The sequence below is a fragment of the Geotrypetes seraphini genome, chromosome 8 (assembly GCF_902459505.1).
Source record: "Geotrypetes seraphini chromosome 8, aGeoSer1.1, whole genome shotgun sequence".
Classification (NCBI taxonomy): domain Eukaryota; kingdom Metazoa; phylum Chordata; class Amphibia; order Gymnophiona; family Dermophiidae; genus Geotrypetes; species Geotrypetes seraphini.
Window position 1 is genome coordinate 39607330 of NC_047091.1, and position 14136 is coordinate 39621465.

The 14136-nt window shown below is 42.3% G+C and overlaps 1 protein-coding gene across 5 annotated transcripts in view; it reads right to left on the reverse strand.

Annotated features, from left to right (window-relative positions):
* GPR4 (G protein-coupled receptor 4) overlaps positions 1 to 14136 on the reverse strand; it is a 210787-nt gene that overhangs the window by 51104 nt on the left and 145547 nt on the right. The window contains exons 1-2 of one of the 5 annotated variants that reach the window (XM_033957387.1): positions 4137 to 4400; positions 1843 to 1984 (exon numbers count right to left, since the gene is read on the reverse strand). The exons of 1 other annotated variant lie outside the window; for it this stretch is intronic. The gene's annotated coding sequence lies outside the window, so the exon portion shown is untranslated. Of the gene's footprint in view, positions 1 to 1842; positions 1985 to 2800; positions 3075 to 3948; positions 4401 to 14136 lie in introns of those variants that run through there. 3 more of the 5 variants (XM_033957386.1, XM_033957385.1, XM_033957384.1) reach the window with 3 other exon arrangements.

Below are 14136 nucleotides of genomic sequence, written 5' to 3' on the forward strand. Positions count from 1 at the left end.
AACTATTACTTATCTATGCTTCCTAGATTAGCTCCCAGGGACTTCTATAAAGCTATTGAAAACAAACTATCTGAATATCTCTGGTGTAGAAAACCTCCACGCATTACTATGAAAATTCTCAAATCCTGCAAAGAGGATGGAGGGATGGGGTTCCCTGATTTCTTTCTTTATCATATTGCTGGGTTACTTCGCTATAGCTCCTTTTGGATTCAGGACCCATCTTTTGACGAGCATCGCTCTGCATGGTTTTATATTGAACAACATCTGGTACAATCTATCCCACTCTCCTGTTTACCATATATTCACATGTATTCATTGCCCTTTAACTCTAGTACCACCTGTGCCACCCTACATGCGATTAAACATTTTGATCATATTTCTCAAACGAATCGTTGGCTCACCACATCTCTGTATCCCTACTTCCAAATTGATAATCGTCCAATTCACTGGCACGCTTGGATGGATAAGGGTATCTGGTCATTAAATCAAGTACTGGACAATGGCTCATTTCTATCCTTTTCTCAGATTATGGATAAATTCGCCCTTCCTCCCTCGGAATACTTTAGATGGCTTCAACTTTCCCATTGTTTGAAAAAAATGCTCTCCTTCTGTATTCGATTTTTCTCCCACTTCTGTTTTTTTAACTTCGTCTCGAATGGGATTACTCTTGGGCCACACCACATCTCTTTTTTATAGGGAACTGAGATCTCATTTATATCCCAGATCCCAGAAATCTACTGATGTTTGGTCTGCCTGTACAACCTGGCGGGGTTCTGACAAAGACTGGGAACACTATTTTAGTAAAATTGTTCGCTCTACTGCTTCGTCCAGTTTATCTCAGTTGATGTACTTCTTGTCTCATAAAGTTTTCTGATCCCCTAATAAAATGTTTTGAGCAGGACTACGGGACTCTAATCTATGCTGGCACTGTTTGTCGGATGTGGGCGATCTTCATCACATGATTTTTGCTTGCCCTATCCTTGTCTCATATTGGTCACAAGTATGGCATACCATCAAACATATCCTGCCTATTCAATCTGATTTTTCTTTTGATATTCTTCTTTACAGAACTTTAGCTATAGATGACCCTCTCACTTTTGGGCAGCAATCTCTTCGTAATATCTTAATTGCTATAACGATACAATAATTGGAAATCTGCAGATTCCCTCAATATTACTTTTTGATGGCACACAATGCTTCAGATTCACTTATATGAAATGAAAGCTGCAGAATTTTCTAATAGATATGCAACCATATCCCAGATTTGGGATCCTATTAAACACTGCCACATAACTGTTGACATCTCCAGAGATTATGTCTCTAATACTATCTGATTGTTCGCATTGGCAGTTCGACTATTTCCTCTCGGACAGTGATGCCCGCCCTGCTATCTCTACCATTATACTTTTTCTTTTCTTTTCTTTCTATCTCCCTCTCCAGGCTACCTTATGGTCCATCTTTGGACTATCATGTACATCTAATTTGATTCATTGTACTGCTTCTGATTCGAGTTGCTATTTTGTACTATTGGATGGTCCAGTTCAGACCTTGTTTTTATATCATCACTACCTTTGATGTTTTCATATGTTAAAACCTAATAAAAATATTTGAAATCAAAAAGATGAAAAGCAGTTTGGCTGCTGCTGCCAAATTGCTACAGAAATCTTGGCAAATTTATGGCCCCCGTCTGCTGTTCTCTGCTCTGTAACCTCCTAAGTGATCAAACGATGCTTAATACAGTATTTTGTCAACCATGAATTCTTTGGGCAAGAGCCATCAAACTCTATCCAAGAGTTTGAATGGCAGTGCAGTGAGTAGAGGAGAGTTGCATAAAAAGCTTACACAGTTCAGGATTAGCCACAGCATTTTTCATCCCTCTTGGTGCTGTTGTTAAGGCTCTGGTGATTCAGAACACATAAAATGGGGCTGGGCTACAATATGGCATATCTCCGACAGGACATATACAAGAATCAGCTACTGTTGTCTAAAGAGAAAAATCAGCACACAGATTACCATCTCTTATCTAATATATACAAACAAATCACTAGTGCAATACCTGGGTGGCTAGGATTTGAACTCTAAGCTTGCAGACAGGGGCAGAGCAAACCTCTTCTTCCCTGCCCCGATTTCATGTTGGAGAATGAAGGAGTTCACTTATTTTGTAGAAGGGAGCAGGGGGGATGCCCAGTCCCTCCTGTAACAGGCCCGCCTCTCCCTTCCTGATTCATCCTGGGCCTTAGGGGAGGAGCCTTAAGCACCTTAGTCAATCATGGCCTTAGGCTCCTCCCAGTGTATCCCACCCGGTCTTAACAACCATGTTTAGTTCATCTAGGCCTAAGAGTTTATTGACCTTTCCTGAGCCCGTGAAGTAATACGGCTCAGGCTTTATGAAGGAATTAAGAGTAATGTTTAACGTGACCATTTATTTTTTTTATCATAACGGGACACTATTACTATTCAACCCCGCCCCAATCCTGCCCTAGCCCTACCTCCAATCCTGCCCCAGCCCCCAATTTCATCCATTCATTTTTCATGTACACACAATATCTTATTAATTCATAATGGTAAACATAAAATTTAAAATAAAACACAAAACACACTGTACACAGAGAAAATGTTAATTATTTACGAATTTCAGGTTTTTTTCAAAGATATCAAGGCAGATTACTTTAAAATATGCAATGTCACCTCAGTAACTAGAAAAATAGACAAATATAGTGCAAAATATAGACAGCAGATATAAATTCTCAAAATGGACATATTTTGATCACTAAATTTAAAATAAAATCATTTTTCCTACCTTTGGTAATTTCATGAGTCTCTGATTGCATTTCCTTCTGACTGTGCATCCAATCTTTCTTTCTTTCGCAACCAACATTTCTTACACAATCCAGCCCCATCCCCTTTGGGTCCAGGTCTCTCTCTCTTTTCCCTCTGTTACCCTCCCCAAATCCAGTGTCGGTTCTCATTGTTCCAGGTCTCCCTCCTTTGTTATGATCTTAAATCTCCCTGGTCTTCCCTGGGGTCTCTCCCCCTCTGTCTGAACCTCCCATAGTCCTGCATCTGCCTCCTGTCTTTCCCCTTTGGTCCAGGCCTTTCTCTCTCTAGTCTTTCTAATCTGCTTACAACTACCACACCCCCCTTCTCTGCCGCTTTCTCACCTCCCTCCCTCCTTCCCTCCCAACAAATTTTAGCATATCTCTTTTCTCCCCTCAGATCTGGTATCTGTCTCCTTCCTCTTTTCCTCCTCCCAGGATTGGTATCTGTCTCCTCCCCTTCCCCCCCCCCCTGCTCAGGAATCTCTCTTTCTGCTCCCTTCCTCCTGTTCTTCCTTCTCAATTTATTTTCTGCCTCTGTCTAAATTCTTTCTTACTTTTCAGTCCTCAGTTTCCCTCTTTTCACTGTGTCTACTCACAGCTTGCCACCCCTTTCCTTCACCCCTCCATTATCTCACTAACTCTATCTTCTCCCCCCCATCCAGCATATGACCCCCATCCAGCATGTGGGATAGCAGCAGCAATGGTGAGGAGGTGAAGGCCTCTCACTTCTTCACTGCTGCTGCCCTCCCACATGCACCTGACACTGATGGCACAAATTCTCCCCACTTCCATCATTTGCCCCTTCAGTTCTCCCCACTTCCATCATCTGCCCCTTTCTCTCTCCCTTAAGTTCCCCCTACTTCCATCTGCCCCCTTTTCCAGTCCACACTTCCATCATCTGCCACAAGAAGGAAAAGATTGAGGTCACTAAAGGAACACATCTTCCCCTGCCACAAGAACCAAGAGGCCATGCCAAGATCAAACCAAGATTACTCCCCCCTCTGATGTGCCAAAATAATGCATGCTGCTGGCATTTATTTTGTTATTGCATTGGCGGAAAAGATGTGAGAGGCCCGACAATATCACTGAGCTAGTGCAGAACTTCCCCCGACGCCAGACCAAACGCTACCTCTTTCATGGCTGACCGCCCGGCTGACGGTGGAAAGTGGGGGGAAAAAGTGGGAATCCAATTGCCTCCATTCCAATTCCCCAGATGGGGCACACACTGACTATAACGACACTGCCTCCCGTACCGACAATGACATAGAGGGAAGGCAGGGCCACCGCCAAACAGAGGAACTCCCCCTATGGACGTACTCAGAGAGGCCTCCACTGACACAGCCAAGGGCCCAGACCCAAGGAAGCTCAGCAACAAAGAAGGTGCTCCGTGATGGGCTTCCTGCCTAAACTCATATGACTGCTCCGACGTGCTGCGCAGCATAGCTCTCTCAACCAGATTGGGTAGACATGCCACAGGAGCAGAAAGGGAGAGGAGGGAGTTTGCAGAGTCTTCAGTGGTCCCTCCTGGCAGGTTCAGGCCCTAGGCACGTGCCTACTGGGTCTACGCACTGGCTTCCCTTTTCCTCCAAAATAGGAATGATGTAATTTCCTGTTTCGGATGCAAGGGAAGCCAGTGCGTGCAGTGTTAGAGCCGCGCAGCCTGAGTTCAGTTTGCTTGCAGGCGAGAGGGTAGTGAGAGAGTAGAAGGGAGTGAAGCTGACCTCACCAAACAGTCGGGGGAGCCCCCCCTGTCATTTTTGCTCCCCCACTAATGCCGGTCCTGGGGCAGGGAGACAGCCCATTTTCCTGCGATCCCCTGTCCCGTTGTCCCCACACACAGCTTCGGAACGCCGTCTCTGCAAACGGGACATTTCGGTGTCCCGAAGCTGTGCATGGGGACAATGGGACAGGGGATCTGAAGAAGGGACAGTCGCGTTAAAAACGGGATGTATGGTCACCTTAGTTATGTTGCACCTTTCAAGTATCTCTGATTGTGTGTACATGGACTTGAAAATCCAGTCAGGCTTACAGTTATCTAAACTACCCTATAATATTATCTATATGTAAACCGCTCAGATGGTCCTCAATGAGTGATATAAAAAGAATTAAATAAACTTGGCAGTAATTGCAGAAAATTACAAACGAAACAGCAGATAGTGAAACACTTTCTATTTCATCTAAGAACATAAGAATAACCTTACTGGGTCAGACCAATGATCCATCAAGCCCAGTAGCCTATTCTCATGGTGTCCAATCCAGGTCACTAGTACCTAGCCAAAACCCAAACAATAGCAACATTCCATCCTACCGATCCAAGGCAAGCAGTGGTTTCCCCCATGTCTTTCTCATTAACAGACTATGGACTTTTCCTCCAGGAATTTGTCCAAACCTTTCTTAAAACCAGCTACGTTATCCGCTTTTACCACAACCTCTGGCAACGTGTTCCAGAGCTTAACTATTCTCTGAGTGAAAAAATATTTCCTCTTATTGGTTTTAAAAGTATTTTCCCTGCAATTCCCTAGTCTTTGTAATTTTTGACGGACTGAAAAATCAATTCACTTGTACCCGTTCTACTCCACTCAGAATTTTGTAGACTTCAATCATATCTCCCCTCAGTCATCTCTTTTTCAAGCTGAAGAGCCCTAACCATTTTAGAGGAGTTCCATCCCCTTTACCATCTTGGCCGTTCTTCTTTGAACCTTTTCTAGCACCACTATATCTTTCTTGAGATAAGGAGACCAGAACTGAACGCAATACTCCAGATGAGGTCGCACCATGGAGTGATACAGGGGTATTATAACATTCTTAGTCTTGTTAACCATCTCTTTTTAATAATCCCTAGCATCCTGTTTATTTTTTTGGCTGCCGCCATACATTGGGTGGAAGGTTTCAGCATATTGTCTACGATGATGCCCAGATCCTTTACTTGGACGCTAATCCCCAAGGTGGACCCTAGCATCTGGTAACTGTGATTCAGGTTATTCTTCCCAATGTGCATCACGTTGCATTTATCCACATTAAATTTCATCTGCCATTTGGATACCCAGTCTTCCAATTTCCTAAGGTCTGCCTGCAATTTTTCACAATCCACATGCGTTTTAACAACTTTAAACAGTTTAGTGTCATCTGCAAATTTAATCACCTCACTCGTCATTCCAATTTCCAGATCATGTATACATAAGTTAAATAGCACCGGTCCTAGTACGGCACTCCACTATTTACTCTCCTCCATTGAGAAAAATGACTCTTTAACCCTATCCTATGTTTTCTATCCGATAACCAATTCCTAATCCATAACTGAATTTTGCCACCTTCTAATGACACTTTAATTTTTTCAGGAGCCACTCATGAGGAACTTTATCAAAAGCTTTCTGAAAATCTTGATATACTATATCAACTGGCTCACCTTTATCTACATGTTTTTTCACACCTTCAAAGAAGTCAAGCAAATTTGTGAGGCAAGATCTCCCTCGGCTGAACCCATGCTGACTCCATCTCATTAAATCATGTTTATCTATGTGTTCCACAATTTTATTTTTTATAATTGTTTCTACCATTTTGCCTGGCACTGAAGTGAGGCTTACCAGTCTATAATTTCCCGGATCTCCCCTGGAGCCCTTTTTAAAAATCGTTGTAACATTGGCCACCCTCCAATCTTCAGGTAATACAGACGATTTTAGCGACAGGTTACAGATCACTAATGGTCAGCAATTTCATGTTTGAGTTCTTTTAGTACCCCAGGATGTATACCATCCAGTCCTGGCGATTTCTCACTTTTTAACTTGTCGATTTGGCTTAGTACATCTTCCAGATTCACCGAGATTTCTTTCAGTTCCTCCGACTCATCACCCTTGAAAACCATTTCCAGTTCAGGTAGATCTCTTACATCTTCTTCCATAAAGACCGAAGCAAAGAATTCATTCAGTCATTCTGATATGGCCTTATCCCCTCTGAGAGCTCCTTTTGCGCCTTGATCATCCAACAGTCCCACAGATTCCCTCACAGGTTTTCTGCTTCTGATGTACCTAAAAAAATTGCTATGAGTTTTTTGCCTCTTTTACAAGTTTTTCTTCATATTCTTTCTTAGCTGTCTTTATCAATGCTTTGCATCTAACTTGCCAGTGCTTATGTTTCTTCTTATTTTCTTAAGAACATAAGAATTGTCACTGCTGGGTCAGACCAGTGGTCCATCATGCCCAGCAGTCCGCTCACATGGTGGCCCTAAGGTCAAAGACCAGTGCCCTGAGTCTAGCCTTATCTGTGTATATTCTGGTTCAGCAGGAACTTGTCTAACTTTGTCTTGAATCCCTGGAGGGTGTTTTCCTCTATAACAGACTCCGGAAGAGCATTCCAGTTGTCTACCACTCTCTGGGTGAAGAAGAACTTCCTTACGTTTGTACAGAATCTATCCCCTTTCAGCTTTAAGGAGTGCCCTCTCATTCTCCCTACCTTGGAGAGGGTGAACAACCTGTCTTTATCTACTAAGTCTATTCCCTTCATTATCTTGAACCTTTTGATCATGTTCCCTCTTAGTCTCCTCTTTTCAAGGGAGAAGAGTCCCAGTTTCTCCAATCTCTCACTGTACGGCAACTCCTCCAGCCCTTTAACCATTTTAGTTGCTCTTCTCTGGACCCTTTCGAGTAGTACCGTGTCCTTCTTCATGTACAGCGACCAGTGCTGGATGCAGTATTCCAGATGGGGGCATACCATGGCCTGGTACAGCAGCATGATAACCTTCTCTGATCTGTTTGTGATCCCCTTCTTAATCATTCCTAGCATTCTGTTTGCCCTTTTCGCCACTGCCGCGCATTGAACAGATGGCTTCATTGACTTGTCAACCATTACTCCCAAGTCTCTTTCCTGGGGGGGGTCTCTCCAAGTACTGCACTAGACTACAGAGTTGCACGGGGACAGAAATCCCACCCGTCCCCGCCAAAAATCCCAGCGGTCCCCACCAATCCACGCGAGGAATCCTTCCATCCCCACCCATTCCCACGAGGAATCTCCTCCATCCCCGCCCGTGCCCGCAAGGAATCACCTCCGTCCCAGTCCATCCCCCCTAAAAGTTTTTATTTTTTTTAAGCTTTAGTTCATTTAAACCAACAATAAAATACAATACATTGGTACCTTGACCCCTCTCTACCCTCTTAGTTCCTTTCCTATTACCCTTCTTTTTCTGGAGTTCCTTTCTATCCTAATTCTGTAAACCGTGCCGAGCTCTACGCTTGCGGAGATGGCGCGGTATACAAACCTAAGGTTTAGTTTAGTTTAGTTTACAATCATTTTTTTAACACCCCCCTCCTTTTTTTAATACCCCCTCCTCTCTATAAAAAAATATTTTTTGTAATAATCCATGTGCTGCACCGATTACAATGGGTAGAATCAGAGATTACAAATCTCACACTGCTTGGGGATGTAAGTGCTAAACCAGACCTGGGTATAAAGCCTCCAGCCTTAAACTGGATAACTTGGCATCTCTATTACAACTTTCTTTTCCTTCTCTTCCCCCTCAGCAGGCTCACGGTTATTACTTTAATCCAGGCCAACCAAAGAAGTTGATCCACTCCTGTTTTTTTTCCATGGCATCAGTTATACCACTCTGATTTTTAACTTGCAAGCAATGGAAGGCAAAATTAGGTCTTTTTAAGCGCCTGACTCCTGCCAAGCACCTTCACCACTTTGCCCGGTAAAGGACCTATTTTACCCTGTTATGAGCTGCTAAGGGGGGGAGAAGACGGTCAGTCTGAGATCAATGCGACAATTGCCGCCCTCCTGTAACAGAAGTAATATTCCAAACCTTCCCTGCATGGGACTCACCTGGCCTGCATGGGACTCACCTGGCCGAGAACGCCGGGGCTGCGAAGAGACATAGAAGCAAGCAATGTTCCAGTCTGGAGCTCATCACACAGGTAGTAAGCTCAGCACAGGCACACATTGGTTCAGCTCCAGGACAATGGGCCAATCACAAACAACCTTAGAACTCTGAGTTCATTTGTGATTGACCTGTTGTGCTGCAGCTGAACCAATGTGTGCCTGTATTTAGTTTACTGCCTATGTGATGAGCTCCATGCCTACATGACATGCTGCTGATTCGTCAGGACTCGGACGGAGCTCAGCGCAGTGCCGGACTGGAAATAAGGTAGGCCTCGAGTCGGGAAAATAGGAACCCCAGTTCCATCCCCATGGGAGGGGTCCCCGCGGGATCACTGTTCCCATTCAGACCTCTACACCAGACATCCTGTATTCGTGTAAAAAATTTTTGTTACCGACATGCATCACCTTACACTTATCCACATCAAACCTCATTTGCCATGTCACGGCCCATTTTTCGAATGTGTTTATGTCACATTGCAGGTCTTCGCAATCTTTCTGCGTCCTCACTATTCTGAATAACTTTGTATCGTCTGCAAATTTAATCACCTCGCTTGTCGTACCAATTTCCAGGTCATTTATAAATATGGTGAAGAGCACGAGCCCAAGCACCGAACCCTGTGGCACTCCACTCGTGACTCTTTTCCAGTCCGAGTATTGTCCTTTTACCCCCACTCTCTGTTTCCTACCCACCAACCAGTTTTTAATCCATGTGAGTATTTCACCCTTGATTCCATGGCTTGCAATTTTTTGAAGTAGTTGTTCATGCGGGACCTTGTCAAACACCTTCTGAAAATCCAGATATAAGTTTCAAGTTTCAAGTTTTAATTTATTTGATGTATCGCTTATTACAAACTAAGCGATTAACAAAATATTACAAACATTGCTAAGTTATATAATATTGAACATTAAAAAGGTAAAATTAATAATATTTTAATACTACTTTAGCAAAAGGGAATTGGACACACAAAACAATATAAACAAACTATGACACATATGGAATGACCATGAGGGCTAAAAGTTACAAAAATATTGTTTCCCTAAAAGGGAGAGAGAGTGGTCTGAGAGGGGAGGGAAGAAACATTAGGAAGGGATTAAAAGTTCTAAAATAGAAATTGGCAATGAAGTAAATTTAGAGATCAAAAGAGAGTTTAAAAAGAAATGATTTTAAATTAGTTTTAAATTGATTTAAGTTTTTATTATTTCTGATATATAGAGGAAGAGTATTCCAAGTAAGAGGAGCTACTACAGAGAAAATATCGTGGCGTTTTGTCCCTACTATTTTTAAAGAGGGAACCATTAATAATTCTTGGGATTCGGATCGTAAAGAGCGATTTGAAGAATGGGGGATTAATAGACGATCTATAAATTGTGGTTCATTAGTATTTAATGTTTTAAAAATCAGTAGAGCTATTTTGTAAATTATTCGGTTATTTATGGGCAGCCAGTGTGATTTGATTAGAAGAGGTGTTACGTGGTCGTATTTTTTACCTTTATGAATTATTTTGATTGCTATGTTCTGAACAATTTGTAAACGTTTTTTTTCTTTTTGAGTAATATTATGTAGAAGAGAGTTGCAGTAGTCTAGTCTTGATATAACAAGAGAGTGCATTAGAATATTTAAGGATTGCGGTTCTAAATATTTTGTCATTGAACGAATTAAACGAAGACGATAGAAGCAGCTTTTAACAATGTTATTGACATGTTCATGATAAGTAAACTTATCATCTATGATTACTCCTAGTATTTTAAGTGAAGTCACTGATTCAATTGTTATATCATCTATCAGAAAGGGAGAAGATAATTGTATTCCTTGTTTTGAAGGAAAAAGTAGGACCTTTGTTTTTGAAATGTTGAGAGCAAGTTTATTATAAGTGAGCCATTCTTTAATTTTGACTAATTTTTCGTTGACTTGAGCTATTTCATTTGGGTTTTCTGGATTACATGGATGTAATAATTGTATATCGTCCGCATAAGCATATGCGGAGAAGCCTATAGATTGGCTGAGACTGAGTAAAGGAGAGAGAAAGATGTTGAAAAGTAAGGGGGAAAGAATTGAACCCTGAGGAATTCCAAAGCTAGGTGAGTATGGTGTAGATTTGGTATCGTTGAATTGGACGCTAGAAGACCGTTCCGATAAGAAGGAATTGAACCATTGTAAGGCTATGTCATTAATACCGATTGAACTCTGTCTAATAAAAGAGAATGATCAATAGTGTCAAATGCAGCGGAAAGATCAAGAGAAAATAGAATGACAGAATTGTGATGATCTAGATTATGTATAATGTTGGTAGTAAGACCTATTAATGAGTATTCTGTGCTGTGGTTTTTTCTAAAGCCAGTTTGGTTGGGGTGTAGAACATTTGTAGATTCAACGAATTCTGATATTTGATTAAAGATTACTTTTTCTGTAATTTTTGCTAGAAAAGGGATATTTGCGATTGGGCGGTAATTTAGAGGATCTTCAGTACTTATTTTGTGGTCTTTTACTATGGGAATTATTGTAGCTGTTTTCCAAGATTTGGGTACAATGCCGGAATTAAGGCTTTTTTTAACAAAAGAGAGTATAAAATCCAGATATACAATGTCGACCGGGTCACCCTTGTCTATCTGCCTGTTTACTCCCTCAAAGAAGTGCCGCAAGTTCGTCAAGCAAGATCTTCCTTTGCTGAATCAGTGCTAGCTGGTCATCATCAGATTGTGTCCGTTTAGGTGATCGATGATGCGATCCTTTACCAGCACCTCTACCTCTAACATTCGCCACTTTCCAGTCTTCCAGAATCCTTCCCAATTTGATCGACAGATTGGCTATTAGTTGGAGCAGTTCAGCTATAGCCCCTTTCAGTTCCTTCATTCGGATCCTTTTTCCATTTTTTAAAGGATTTTTTTGGCTCTAATAGCCACTTTCACTTCACCTTTTAACCATGCCGGCTCTCGTTTCCTCTTCTTTCCACCTTTGCCGATATGTGGAATACATCTGGTCTGGGCTTCCACGATGGTATGATGGTATTTTTAAATAACATCCACGCCTGGTTTACAGTTCTAACCTTTGCAACTGATCCTTTTAACTTCTTTTTAACCATTTTCCTCATTTTATCATTGTCACCCTTTCGGAAATTAAACGCCCCTTCAGTAGATTTCTTTTGTTACGTTACTCCCGGTATCAGCTCCTCCTAAAATTGGACTGCTATCATTATTTACAAGATTCTTGAAAGCACAAGTTTGAAAGCAGTGAAATTATGATGTCTACGTGGAGGTTTTTTTTTTCAGTACCTGTGATGATAGTGGCTCATTTTGCACTTTCTTAGTGTTTCTGAGCTAAAAGATTGAGGTCTGTTTTTCTCCACTTGTCTTTGTGTATATAATTGTGGTTGTTCCATGTGAAAATCATAGGGAAGACTTCAGACAGCGAGTATTATTTTTTTCTTATTTTGGATAGTTTTAACGGCTGTGCCTCATTTAACAAGTGATTAGAGATGACATACAGAACCAATCAGGACTCTGTGTACAACTCCAAAACACGTGTAACAGACGTTCAGGAGATATGTATCAAAGAGTTTACATGATGATACTAAACAATAGATACTTAAGAACTGATTGCACTATAGAATTTCTGAGGACCCAATTCTACTAGCCAAGATTTTCCACAGACATGGAGGCCTGTATCAAAAGTATCTTCTTTTTATTTCCCAAATCCCAGAACTGTTTTAAATTTAAACATGCAAACAATCTATCCACATCCAACCTAAATGTATCCACATCTGATCTACAAGACCCAACATAAGCTGGACTCATTTTCAGATAATCTAGACACCTTATAAGGAGTCTATAACACCATATGAGCAATATAATACAAGGACTGACTGATAGATGCAGATGAAGTAGGCCTGCAAACCCTAGACCAAAGAAACTTTTCATATTTCCCCACCAACACATTCCCAAATCACGCTTCCAAGCCTTCTCCACCACAGCACACAAATTTGCACCCTTAACCATTCAATTCACAACAGAAGTATTTTTGGCTTGCCCAATAAGCTTAACACAAAAGTACTGCAATCTAGCATCGCCTCTCCATGCCCAGCCTACTAACCTGGAACCCCTCAGACATTGCTTCAGCCTAACACTTAGAGTTACCATATGTCCAGGAAAACCCAGACAAGTCCTCTTTTTAGAGGACTGTCTGGTGTCCAGACGTTTTTTTAAAATTCCCCAATTTGTCTGGGTTTGGTAGGGATGGCTTCAGGGAGTCCGGTGGCTCTCCCCCAGGCCCCTCTTACCTCCTCAGCACTTCAATTCAGTTTTCTTCAGGTCACTGGCAGCTCAGTGAGGTGAGTCTGCTCACTTTGGCCTGCCCTGAAAGCCTTTTCTCTGCAGTGTCTCATCTATGTGGGAACAGGAAGTTGCTGCAGAGAGAAAGCCTCCGGGGCATGGAAGGCGGCAGGCTCACCTCACTAAGCTGCCAGTAGCCCGAAGAAAACTGAATTGAAGTGCCGAGGAGGTATGAAGGGTTTGGGGGAATGCCACTGGACTCCCTATAAGCTGGTCCTGCCAAATTGGTTGGGCTTGCAGGCCGGCTCATAGCTCAGACTGTGCACATAGCTTTGTGCTCCCATTATTTAATGTGGGTGGGGCTGGGGGTGAAATCATGTGTCCTCTTTTTCCATCATAAATATGGTAACTCTATAACCCAGTGCTGCAAGAGATGTCCTATAAGCGAGTCAGCTGGCGCCGGCGTTTTTCCTCCTCTACGCTCCCCTTCCCCTTCCCCCCCATGTAGTAATTTCAGGGTTAGCTGATAGAGGCTTTTCCAAAACTTGGCATTTTGTTTGGGTTTTGGAAGTTCCCAAGCTCAGGGCCTGTGTCTGGAGGGCCTCCATTCATGCACAGACATCGCCGTAATGATGTCACACATGTAAGTGATGTCATTGTGGTGCACAGAGGCCCTCCAAACACAGGCCTGAGTTTAGTGTACCGGGACAGGAAAAAAGTTTGCAAGATACTGCTATAATCACTGAAAGTAATGCTTTGACCCTAGATGATAATCCCTCCTCAAATCCTCAAAAATTTTAAGGGACTGGAGGAGATGCCATACAATGAGAGGCTAGAGAAACTGGGCCTCTTCTCCCTTGAAAAGAGGAGACTAAGAGGGGACATGATTGAAACATTCAAGTTAATGAAAGGAATAGACTTAGTAGAGAAAGAGAGATTGTTCACCCTCTCCAAGGTGGAGAGATAAGAGGGCACTCTTTAAAGTTAAAAGGGGATAGATTCCATACAAACGTAAGGAAGTTCTTCTTCACCCAGAGAGTGGTAGAAATCTAGAACGCTCTTCCAGAGGCTGTTATAGGGAAAAGTAACCTCCAGGGATTCAAGACAAGGTTAGACAAGTTCCTGCTGAACCAGAACGTACACAGGTAAGGCTAGACTCAATTAGGGCACTGGTCTT